Source organism: Dicentrarchus labrax, unplaced genomic scaffold (assembly GCF_905237075.1).
Source record: "Dicentrarchus labrax unplaced genomic scaffold, dlabrax2021, whole genome shotgun sequence".
NCBI classification, from domain to species: domain Eukaryota; kingdom Metazoa; phylum Chordata; class Actinopteri; family Moronidae; genus Dicentrarchus; species Dicentrarchus labrax.
In genome coordinates this window covers 4789851-4803091 of record NW_026136723.1, presented here as the reverse complement: position 1 = coordinate 4803091, position 13241 = coordinate 4789851, and the positions used below count along the sequence as shown (strand labels likewise).

Sequence of the window (13241 nt, the reverse complement as noted above, 5' to 3'; positions counted from 1 at the left end):
GGGGGTAATTGGCTTTATGTTGGTCTGTATTTAGTTAAAGTGCTCAGTCAGTAATATGTTTGTGTCGCTGTTAGAAAGAGCAGAAAACCTCCGAGTGAACAAACTGTAGCTGCTCATCAGCTGTTAGCTCGTTGAGCTGCATAGAACAGGGAAGATAACGTCAGATATGTTTAATTGTCTTTAACCTGGTAACTTATTATCTGCTGGGTAGCTCAGTATCTGTTCACCGTGTGGATCAATACAGCTGTGATCAGAAGGAGACACCGTACTGTGTGTAATTCAGCAGCGGAGGTCATTAGTTTGGTAGCATTGTAGCTTTGATTAGCACACAGCAGCTCTGTGATGTCACTGTGTTACTATGGTTACTGAGTCTGTGGGACTTTATGATGTAATATGAGGGGCAGTGTGATCGATAACCCTCGTTAACCGTTCATTAGGTTGGAGCCTGGTGGTTGTTTTCATGTTGCTTCTTGTGTAACTGACGTGCTAACGTTATCTCAGCTAGCGTTAGCTTTGTTGTTTCTCTGCTTCATTCAGGTGTGTGTGTGTGTGTGTGTGTGTGTGTAAATTAACTTGATCAACGTAGCAGCTGGGGTTGCTCACTCGGCTTTATGTGGAGTCAAACCGACGAATAAAAGTTTTCTCATCTATTTATTTAGCGTTACTGAAGTACTGCTATTACTGACGATATAAGTGTAGGTCCAGTGTAACATCCTATACTCATATAATCTCCTGTTGTATTATAAACACTGAGGCTCACTGCTAAATGTCTGTTATTGCACCGGGAACTTGTTCCAACATCAGTTACAGTCAGTAAATGTCCTGTGTGTGTATCTGCTGCCATTAGATAGACATTGTGTTGGTAACCTCAGACTGTTTCAACAACACATCACTACAGTTAGCTGCAACCAGGAACCACCAGAGACACTGCTTTATTATTTTATTTTATAACTTAGGACTACTTTGAGCCACAATGAGCTGTTGTACTTGTATTATATTATACTGTATATTATATTATACTGTATATTATATTATACTGTATATTATATTATACTGTATATTATATGCTGCCTTACAAGTAACACTGAATCTTCCATGTTTTACAGGTGACCTGATGAAGCTCAGGTTTTCCTGGACCCATCAGAGGACAGAGACAGCTGCAGCATCAGGACAGTCTGGGTATCCAAAGGAAGACTGATGAAGATGAACACTGACTGCAGAGCTCCATTACCAGCTCACACTTCAGTATACTAGAAACCATAAACCTTGATGAAGGACATGATCTGCACAGTTTACATAAAAGTTATAGCTTTGTTACTTACAACATGTGTAACTGGAATATGAATGAAACATAAATAAAGTGTTTTACCTTTAAGGTTTTGGTCATTTTTAAATTCAGTAATAAGTGTGGTTTTATATAAATAACATGTTATTTCACAGAGGTTTTATGAAGATTTTGAAAGAGTTGAAAATCTGGTCATCTATCAATATGAACATGTATGTGTGAAATTTAAACCTGTATTAATGACTGTAAGCAACACAATACATTACTGTCTCACATTCAAACTTTATTATGTTGGAAGATAAATTACATCACAATATATAATATAAATGATAGAATATTCAGTATACAGTATTTTTAATGGGGTTTAAACATAATTGCAGCTTTTACAAATATCTGAAGGTTAACTTTGGTAATAATACTATATCAGACTATGAAATATGGATCCAGTACCGTTAACAGTTGGTTACTTAGCAGTTTTTCAACCCCATAAACAATTTACTTTATTAGATGAGTGATTCCTTCAGTTATGTTGACATGTTGTACAGGATAAAGTATTCCAGGTTTCTGTTTCCATGGTCTCAGTAAACTAATGTGTATAAAGAATATAACAGATGGGAGGTTACAGTAATCATTATACTATTACTCTGATTACTTTGGTACATTTACTGGGTGTTTCTTCACTAGAAACAACTGCTTGACTAATGTTGTTAATATTATGTAATATATAATATGTTTAACTTCACTGGGCTGTGTAGACTGTAGGTCACTGCTCACTGCTGTACCTGGAAAGACAAGCATAAAACACAGTGTTGGTTCTCATAGTTAAGGTATAAACACTAACATTATGTGATAGATAGAGGTTAATATATATATATATATATATAAAATATATATTTTATATATATATATATGTAGTTTACTATAGCAGTATTTACCTGAGGAAAACGTCACAGAAAGCTGTAATCCTGATTGTTGATGTTGTTCATTTCTCTGTGATTTCAGGTCAGACTCCCGCTCTAACATGTCCGCTGGTGAAGTTTTTGCTTTAGAAGCAGTTATTGAATTAATATTGACGGTAGAAATGAAGCTAAACTCGGTAGCACTGAGGAGCTACCGGCAACGAAGGGGAGGGGCCAGAGCGTCATCCGCGTCATAATGCTGACCAATCAGAGCAGACTGGGCTTTTCGGGAGGGGGGTCTTAAAGAGACAGGTGCTAAAACCGAGCAATTCAGACAGAGGCTGAAAAGAGGTGCTCAGCTATAGGCAGTATGAGAAAAATAATGTGTTTTTTGAACATTAAAACATCTAAACCTATTGTAGGAGAGCCACAAAATACAATTATGAACCTGCAAAAGGGCATAATATGACTCCTTTAAAGAAAACTGATATTTGTCTAAAAAGCAATTGAACTGCGATAAAAAGAAAATAAATAGGACGTTTATTTTGAAGGAGATGGGTTGGAGACGTGCTGTCAGCCAATCAGGAAGAAGCCCGGTTTGTTGACCTGCTCGGAGCAGAGTTCAATTGACCTTGAGCTGCTGGGAGGAGAAAGAGAGAACGACACCTACCTAGTGAAGATAATGCAATAAACGTTGTTAAAACTGATAAAAAAAACTCATTGAGATAATCCCGTGTGGAGTCCTGGACCTGTGAAAGTGCAGTCGGAGAGAACTGAGGTCTCCCTCACAAAGGAAATCGCATCGTTGAGCGACTCGCACCCTAGCATTAAGGCTAATGGCGGTGCGCTAGCTGAGATGCTAACTAGCACAATGGCAGACGCCATTTACTAATGCTAAAACCATTAGCTTGATATTTTAAAGCTGTAAACTTGATCCAGTGCTGTGTAATATGTGGTTTGCATAATTGTTACACGCTGTGGAATGTGTTGATTTAGCGCTTTTATCTGTGCATTTTAAGCACATTAAGCCATATTTTAATTATCTTTGAATGTTACATTTTATTTGTGATCTAAACATGCCATCACATGGCAGAGGGTACACAAAATGTGTCTGCTTACTGGTATCTATGTTAGTTTGTATTCTAATTGCTATGTGAACAAGAGATTTTGATATTATTATATTGAAGAGGTTTTTCAATAATTATCTCTGATATTTTGAGAATATTTTGAGAATGTTTATGTTGTTACTGATATTGTAATGTCATATTACAATGGTTGTTCATGTTAATGAGTGGATTTAACATGATTTATATTCTATAGTTCATGATTGAAAGCTACAAAAAGTTAAAAGAATGTTCTGACCTTACTCACTGTAGGTCAGGTTTTTTTTTTAACCTTTGATCTACCTGGATGTCGGAGCCTGGATCGAGACGTTGATGGCAAGCCACAGGCAAGAGGAGAACTATAGATACTGCAAAGGATTGAGAGCCCGGAATTCAGCACTTCATTACACAAACATATACACACCACCAACTGTGCGGTAGGACAAACTCTCTCCACTTCCTCAGTGGACCGAACAGAACTAAAACTGAACCTGATTTGAAGTGACTAAAAACGGGGGGAAATTTTGAACTTTAAATCACAGCTGTGAGTTTTGTTTACATTTTTAATTTTTCTACTGATCCAGGTAAGATTTGTGTCAGAGTGTGCATTTTTATGTGTCTTATCCTTCCCATCCTTGTATTAAAAGGGAAGCATTTTTGTTTCTCAAAGTAAGTACAACTGTGTCTGAGTCATACCTGAAAGTGCCATTTCCTGCTAAATAGAGCCTTCAATCTTGGCCAATAAAGCTGCCCTTTCACTATGAAATTCAGTTATTTTTTGCATTACTATATATAAAATTTTAGTTCTTCATCATGTTCTGTGCTTGACAACAGTGAGTGACAGATAAACGCAGACAAAGGGCAAGCATACTCCATACTGCTGTTAATAACCAAGTACAATTAGCTGATAATTAGCCTGATCAGCCACCATCAGTAATCAATACACACATTATTAAATCATTAATCAAACCAATAACTAAAAGCAGTCAACGCCAGACAACCTTGTCATACTTTATCGTCTCTGTAGTGGTGACAGAACGTATATATGCACAGTAGTTTGACCCATAACATTGTGACCACCTGGGCACCCTGGTGCTCATAATGTTCTGCAGCCACATACCAACAAACTGTGATGCACTGTGTGTTCTGATACCTTTATATCAGAACCAGCATTAACTTTTTCAGCAGTGTGAGCTACAGTAGGTCGTCTGTGGGATCGGACCACACGGGCCAGCCTTGACTCCCCAAGTTCATCGGTGAGTCTTGGCCCCCCATGACCCTGTCTCCGGTTCACCGCCTTTCCCTTCCTTGGACCACTTTTTGAGAGGTACTGACCACTTCAGACCAGGAACACCCCACAAGAGTTGTAGTTTTGGAGATGCTCTGACCCAGTCGTCTAGCAATCACAATTTGGCCCTTGTCAAAGTCACTCAAATCCTCACACTGCCCATTTCTTCTAACAGTTCTAAAAGTTAGTCATGGAGTTCCACAGGGTTCTGTACTTGGACCAATTCTATTCACTTTATATATCCTTCCCTTAGGCAATATTATTAGGAATCACTCCATTAACTTTCACTGTTATGCAGATGATACCCAGTTATCCCTGTCGATCAAGCCCGATGAAATTAATCAGTTATCTAAGTTACAAACATGTCTTAAGGACATAAAAACCTGGATGAGCTGAAATTTTCTGATGCTAAACTCAGAAAAAAACAAAATTATTGTACTTGGCCCCAAAACCTCAGAGACTCTAAAGATGAAACTTTTGTATAAAGATGTAGTTACTCTAGATGGTATTACCTTGGCCTCTAGCACCACTGTCAGGAATCTTGGCAGTTATCTTTGATCAGGACATGTCCTTTTATTCCCACATAAAGCAGACCTCCAGGACTGCCTTTTTTAATTTACGCAATATTACAAAAATTTGACACATCCTGTCACAGACGGATGCAGAAACACTATTCCATGCATTTGTTACTTCTAGGCTGGACTACTGCAACTCCTTATTATCAGGCTGCCCCAATAAGTCAATTAAGACGCTCCAATTAATTCAGAATGCTGCAGCACCAGTACTGACAGGAACTAGAAGAAGAGATCATATCTCTCCTGTATTAGCTTCTCTGCACTGGCTTCCCGTAAAATTCAGAATACAATTTTATAATCCTCCCTCCTCACTTACAAAGCTCTTCATGGTCAGACCCCTTCATATTTTAAAGAGCTCATAATACCCTATTACCCCACTGGAACACTGCACTCTCTGAATGTAGGGCTACTTGTGGTTCCTATAGTCTCTAAAAAGTAGAACAGGAGCCAGAGCCTTCATCTACCAAGCTCCTGTCCTGTGGAACCAACTTCCAGCTTTGGTCCGAGAGGCAGACACCCTCTCCACATTTAGGAGTAGGCTTAAGACGTTCCTCTTTGATGAAGCATATAGTTAGGGCTGGCTCACGTGAGTCCTGAACCATCCCTTAGTTATGCTTGTCTAGGCCTAGTTCCCATGATGCACTGAGCTCGAAGTATCCTTGAACCCCGACTTGCTCCCGATGCCATGCATCGGTGTGTGAATGTGTATGAAAGCGTTAGTTTCTGTACGATGGACTTTGCCATTGCTGAGTGAATGTGTGTGAAAGGGTGAATGTGGCACGTAGAGTAAAAGTGCTTTGAGTGGTCGGAAGACTAGAAAGGTGCTATGCAAGTACAGGTCCATTTACCATCTACTTCTTCCCTGGGGTTCTTGTGCTTTCTCGTCTTGCAGGTTCTCATGGATCCTGGTGGAGCCTCCTGTCATTGACCTGCTTGACTCCCATTGCTAATATCACTGATATTATTATTATTATTATTATTATTATTACTATTATTATTACTACAGATACTATTATTACTATAATCACTGCTCATTGTCCCCCATCGTTGTTGTCATCGTCATCATAATCTTCTTTATGTTCATCAGTCACTACTATTAGTGTAGTTGTTGCTACTGTTGTTGCTGTGCAACTTTGTCTCTGTCTCTGTCCTTCTGTTGTTACCTCTGTTATCACAATTTTTTTTTTTTTTTTTTAAGTAAGTAATGACTGTTACGTGAGACAGAATTTTTTTTTCAGATGTGCAAACTTGTGTGAAGGTGTGTGTGTAATTACAAATGGAGACAAATAGAACAGATCTAAACAATGCCGTATCACAAAGGAAGAGGATTACAGTTAAACCCTATCAGTTTACGCACTCTCTCTTTCTATTATTTGTGTTTGTCTCTCACAATTCACAGATCAAATGGCTTTATTGGCATGACGACCATCTCTCTCTCTCTCTCTCTCTCTGTCTGTCTCTCTCTCTGCCTGTCTCTGTCTCTCTCTGTCTATCTAACTCTCTCTCTCTCTCTCACCCCAACTGGTCAAGGCAGACGACCACCTACCTAGAGCCGGGGTCTGTCCGAGGTTTCTGCCTCTTAAAAGGAAGTTTTTCCTTGCCGCCATCGCCAAGTGCTTGCTCATGGTGGGAACTGTTGGGTCGCTGTAAATAATGCTATAAGGACTTCGGTCTAGACCTGCTGTATTTGAAAAGTGTCATGAGATAACTTCCGTTATGAATTGGCGCTATACAAATAAAACTGAATTGAATTGAATTAACACATACACTTTGAGGACAACATGTTCACTTTCTGCCGGATATAGCCCACCCACGGAAAGGTGCCATCATAATGAGATAATCAGTGTTATTCACTACACTGTCAGTGCTCAGAATGTTATGGCTGATGGGTGTACATATATGTATGTATATATCCTTATGTGTCTGTAAAAACACAAAACTCTAGAAACACAAGATAAAGGGCTATACATGTTGACAGTCTTCTTGTCAGTTCGACATCAATATAACTCATGAAGATAAACTATTCTGTACAAACTCCATCGCCTCAACTTGCCCAGGCTCCATCAGTTAGCTGCGAAGACCATGGGAATGAGGGGAACAGTTTTAAAAATAAAAATTCTTGCTTCTTAGAATCTGTGTAAGCAAGGTTTTTTATGCTTAGTATTCTTTATGAATCGAACGTAAGCACACCGTTGGAAATTATATTAAGTCTAAGTTTAAATCTAAAAATCTTTTTATAAATGAGGCTCACGTGAGAGGTTTTTACTTCAGTGAACTGCTAATAAGCAACTAGTTGATGGTTTTATATGTGTACCTTGAATTAAAGTGTTACGACAGCTTCATTCAATTCAATTTCAATTAAATTTTATTTGTATAGCGCCAATTCATAACAGAAGTTATCTCAGGACACTTTTAAAATAGAGCAGGTCTAGACCGAACTCTTTAAAACATTATTTACAGAGACCCAACAGTACCACCATGAGCAAGCACTTGGTGACAAGGGCAAGGAAAAACTGCCTGTTAAAAGGCAGAAACCTAGGACAGATCCTTCGGCTCTAGGTGGGTGGTCGTCTGTCTCGACCAGTTGGGGTGAGAGAGAGAGAGAGAGACAGAGAGAGAGAGAGCAAGAGACAGACAGACAGACAGGTGCACAGCAACAACAGTATTGGCAATGGCAATCAAGCAGGACCATGGCAGGAGGCTCCACCAGGATCGATAAGAACCTGCGAGAGCTGGTATGAGCTGGCTGGAATATTCTGCCGCTATAGATAAAACTTTTTGCAGGAGTTTCAGACAATCGTTGGATTTGGTTGTTTTCCTGTGCTAATGTGTAGCTTCCCTGTTATTTTGCCCATCTTTTTCATCTAGTTTTCCAAGGTTGGCTGTAGCCAGCCTTCTGTCTGCATTTGGGTCCTCTTTGTCTTATCAGAGGTGGATTTTATTAGGGCCCGAGCACTGAGCGTGCGAAGGCCCTATTGTAATTGAAGGAATTCTTTTTCCTCCTAAACAAACGCATATTTGGAGGCTTTCCCATGCTCAAAAACTCATGAAACACGGCTCACATGTCAGTCGTGGCGAAAAAAGTTTTATTTTATAGGGGCCCAATGGCAAAATGGCCCCTCAGAGGCCCATAAACTGTACCACCCGGGGGGCCCCTTTCACCGATATGCATAAAAATCGACATGCGTAGATCTTATCTAGACGAACAAAAAATCCAGTGGGCGCCATATCCCAAACCCAACAGGAAGTCAGCCATTTTAGATTTAGAGGCGATTTCTTGCGATTTGCACATGTTGTATTTGAACGAACTCCTTCTAGGGAAATGATTGGATCGTCTTCAGATTTGGACACAGCCAACTAAAGACATTTATGATTAAATGTTGTGCTATTTACGACATTCCGTCGAACGGCGTGCATGTGGCGTGGCGTGGAATTTCAACGACTCGCCAAAGAGGGATTTGTCATAACTTCTGCATATATGATCTGATCTCAACGAAACTTCATGTTTGATAAGAGTCCCGCGCTGAACACGTCTATGTGATAATATTCAGTAATAGTGAGAGCGCCACCTAGTGGTGAAAGGAAATGTTATGTTTTATACTTCCATGTTCTACTCCTAGCAGGATGATCAGATGTGTGCGTGGCGTCATATTTTGATGTACCGCCAGAACACACAAAGTTGCTATAACTTGAGTGTACATTGTCTAATCGTCTCCAAACACTTACTTGCCTAATAAGAGTCCCGCCCTGAACACATCTATGTGATAATATTTACTAATATTGAGAGCGCCACCTAGTGGTGAAAGGAAATGTAACTTTTTTACTTTTATGTATAACTTCCAGCAGATTGATCTTATCTAGCTGAAATTCTGTCAGAAGTTCCTTATGACGATGAAATTTTATGAATCTTAAGAACTTGCGTGTAACCATGTTGCCATGGCGACGCGGCGAAAAACTGCTTTTCTGTTACCATTTTAACAACTTTTGGGGGGCTAAACATGCCCAGAAACTCATGAAACTCTGCACAAAATTCAGTCGTGGCAAAGGCTAAGGTATTGTCTTGGTCCCATAGATGGGTGTCGCAAAATGGCTTAGCCACGCCCCCCAGAATCAGCCCCCAAGACACGTATGACTGACACTTATGAAAATTTGTACGCATGTGCATCATGATGGGACAAGCAAAAAAGCCTCTTGGACCCCTAACCCAAACCCAACAGGAAGTTGGCTATTTTGAAATTGTGGTCATTTTCAGCGATTTGCACACGTTGTATTTGAACAAACTCCTCCTAGGGAATTTATTGGATCAACTTCAAATTTAATCAGCGCAATCTAAAGACATTCATGATTAAAAGTTGTACAATTTACGACATTCCGTCGAACGGCGTGCCCGTGGCGTGGCGTCCAATTTTGACAATTTGCCATGAAAAAGGAAGTTGTCATAACTTAAGTGTACATGGTCCGATCTCAATGAAACTTCACATGTTTGATAAGAGTCCTGCCCTGAACACGTATGTCATAATATTCAGTAATGGTGAGAGCGCCACCTAGTGGCAACAGGAAGTATCATGTTTTATACTTTAATGTTCTACTCCTAGCAGGATGATCAGATCCAGCTGAAATTTACTTAGAAAATGCAAAACACATTGTTGATGATATGTGATGAATGTGATGAGTGGGCATGTCTGTGGTGTGGCATCAAATTTGGATGTACCTCCACAAAACACGAGTTGGCTATAACTTGAGTGTACATTGTCCATTGGGCTCGAAACTTCACTTGTCTGATAAGAATCCCTCCCTGAACACATAGATGTGATAATATTCAGTAATAGTGAGAGCGCCACCTACTGGCAACAGGAAGTAAGCGCTGCGTGGCGATTTTGATCTGATTTGCGGGAAATTTTCATGTTGTGGTCCGCACGTGTTACGACGGCACGTGACGTGGCCGCAGCACACCCCGAGTTGCATGGAGTGCGAGGGCCCGTTCATTGCTGCTTGCAGCTTTAATTGTGATTGTTATTGTTAGTAATTAGTCATTTTAAATAATCAAAAGTGTCCATAGTAGGCATATGATACTTGAAATATTTAATTTTGACATTTCTGTTTCACGTATTAAACAAACAAGATACAAAAATTAGTGAGTATGAAAGGTGTTGGTAGGTATATTATTGAACTTTTGGGAAAGCCAGGCTAGCTGTTTTCCCTTGGCAGTCTCATAGCAATCCAAAGCCCTCTGATTATAAATATATACATTTTAAACTAAACTGGTGTATATTTTATATATTTGTCAGATATGAGCTACTTTCACTGTTTCGTAGTCTTGTTACTTCTGCTATAAGCACAACCTTGCTCTTTGCTCTGTTATACTGACCACCTCTCTGAATTTCTACAGGTGCATCAGCATGAAGCAGGGTGTAACTGGACAAGAAGATGGAGCTGAGTCGACCTTTTCTGGATGTTAAACATGGATATGTAGTGCATTACCTTCTACTTGTTGAGTTGAAGCGTACTTCTCCAGTTGTGGAGTCAGATCCAGCTCTACAGTTAGTTGGTGATTCTCTGTCAGAGCAGAGCAGCCTCCCCTCTGGGTTTCCCATGTGATCAGGAGCGACAGGCGCCGGTAATGCAAAAATAATCTGCTGATCTCCACTGTAATTAAACAGATGGAATGAGGTCTTTACTGCTCGCCTCAAATAAGCCTTAAGTTCCCTCAAGCCACAGAACGAGATGTGCATCAAGGAGCGATGAGAGCCACTAAGGAGGGGGGAATGCAGTGACATGAGAGGAAGACTCGGCATCACAACCTGTAATCTGCTCCTTTCTACAAAATACAGAACCATATCCGTCTTCTTATGTGTTTAACTTTTACAAATAAGTAAAAATAAATTAAATACAATTTCAGAATAATTGTGTACAAAGTAGGCACACTATTGCATTAAAATACTAGTACTGGATAAATATCAAAGCACTTGCTTGGCAGGTTTTGGTCTCTGTCCAGCTTTCATCCTTCAAATACCACATACAAACCATGAACTTTTTCAGGAACCCTGGAACCTGCATTTTGACAAAAAGAACCATAGACTAATGGCCAAGATTGCACTGGTTCTAGACAATGCTTGTGATTTCAACAAAAGCGCAGTGGTGCATTCCAGAAGCGTCTCTCCACTCTGCTCCATAGACAATATGCAGCTGGTCTATTTTTGACAGAAGACCAACTCACGTCAAGCAGCACAGAGTAGATGAGGGAAGGCAGTTAGTCAGACCCAGAAACGGACTAGAGAATCCGGTCGATTTTCTAAATAAAATACTCTGTGCAGACTTTGGATCAAAATTCAGGCTACATCAACATTGCATCACAACCTGTGGCACCAGGCCAGAAGTCAACCATGGTAGAAGCACTAAGGTCAAGAAAAAGGACATAATACACAACACCATCATCTCCGGTTAGCTAGGGACAGACCCAACAAAGTAGAATCTGCACACAGTTGAGCTCACTCCCAGGCCTTCATTCAATTCAAACAGCCACATCGATGGGAGACAATGAGCAATGATAATAGTAATAATAATAAATACATATTATTATATACAATAAAATCTCTCATAAGACAAGATAATATCTTGTAAACAAACAAAACGTGTGGTCAAATCAGTGTGCAGTGTTTTTTTGTAACTATTGAAAATACAACCATATAGTATAATAATTTTTTATGTCACTCTTATGTTATTTCTCCTCTGAAATGCGGTGGTCAGGAGCTGCTGTTTGTTTACCATACCCGATGCAGCTCTGTGGCAGCTGTTGAAAATGTCGTAAGTGTTAATATGTGGTCTGTCACAGAGAAGATTATTACACTGTCTGAATGAACTGATGATTTGGTGTGATGTGATACAGTAGCTCTATTTGTTGCCAGTATAGGAGAAAATTATTACGTATAACAAATGCACATAACAAGAAACACATTTCAAGTCCAACTAACACTGTGTTCTGTTTTTTCAAAATGTACTTGGGGAAGTAGTAGGTTACATGGACTGTGGAACGCATTTCAAATTGATCAGGCCTATCAGTATCGTAGTATCATGGAAAAGGGCGGCCCCAGGCCCCCTATTTTCAATTCAATTCAATTTTATTTGTATAGCGCCAATTCATAACAGAAGTTATCTCAGGACACTTTTCAAATAGAGCAGGTCTAGACCGAACTCTTTAAAACATTAATTACAGAGACCCAACAGTACCACCATGAGCAAGCACTTGGCGACAAGGGCAAGGAAAAACTGCCTGTTAAAAGGCAGGAACCTAGGACAGATCCTCCAGCTCTAGGTGGGTGGCCGTCTGTCTCGACCAGTTGGGGTGAGAGAGAGAGAGAGAGAGGCAGAGAGAGAGAGAGCGAGAGACAGACAGACAGGTGCACAGCAACAACAGTATTGGCAATGGCAATCTAGCAGGACCATGGCAGGAGGCTCGACCAGGATCGACAAGAACCTGCGAGACGAGAAAGCACAAGAACTCCGGGGAAGAAGTGAAGTTAGTAACATGCATTAATGGGACATGAATGAGTGCAGAAAGAGAGAGGAAGGGAGGAGCTCAGTGCACCATGGGAAATCCCCCGATAGTCTAGGCCTATAGCAGCATAACTAAGGGATGGTTCAGGACTCACCTGATCCAGCCCTAACTATAAGCTTTATCAAAGAGGAATGTCTTAAGCCTACTCTTGAATGTGGTGAGGGTGTCTGCCTCCCGAACCACAAATGGAAGCTGGTTCCACAGGAGAGGAGCTTGGTAACTGAAGGCTCTGGCTCCTGTTCTACTTTTAGAGACTATAGGAACCACAAGTAGCCCAGCATTCAGAGAACGTAGTGTTCCAGAGGGGTAATAGGGTACTATGAGCTCTTTAAGATATGAAGGGGCCTGACCATGAAGAGCTTTATAGGTGAGGAGGAGGATTTTAAATTCTATTCTACATTTTACAGGCAGCCAATGCAGAGAAGCTAGTACAGGAGAGATGTGATCTCTTTTTCTAGTTCCTGTCAGTACTGTGCTGCAGCGTTCTGAATTAATTGGAGCGTTTTAATGGACTTATTGGGGCAACCTGATAATTA

At 40.3% G+C, this 13241-nt stretch overlaps 1 protein-coding gene and 1 long non-coding RNA gene across 2 annotated transcripts in view; one reads left to right on the top strand and one right to left on the bottom strand.

The window, feature by feature from the left end:
• LOC127358060 (neurexophilin-1-like) overlaps nt 1–13241 on the top strand; it is a 177237-nt gene that overhangs the window by 157115 nt on the left and 6881 nt on the right.
• Nucleotides 1548–2637, bottom strand: LOC127358135 (uncharacterized). The gene is made up of 2 exons (XR_007882354.1): nt 2221–2637; nt 1548–2067 (listed from the first exon to the last, which is right to left on the bottom strand). It is a non-coding gene; the product is annotated as an uncharacterized LOC127358135 (long non-coding RNA).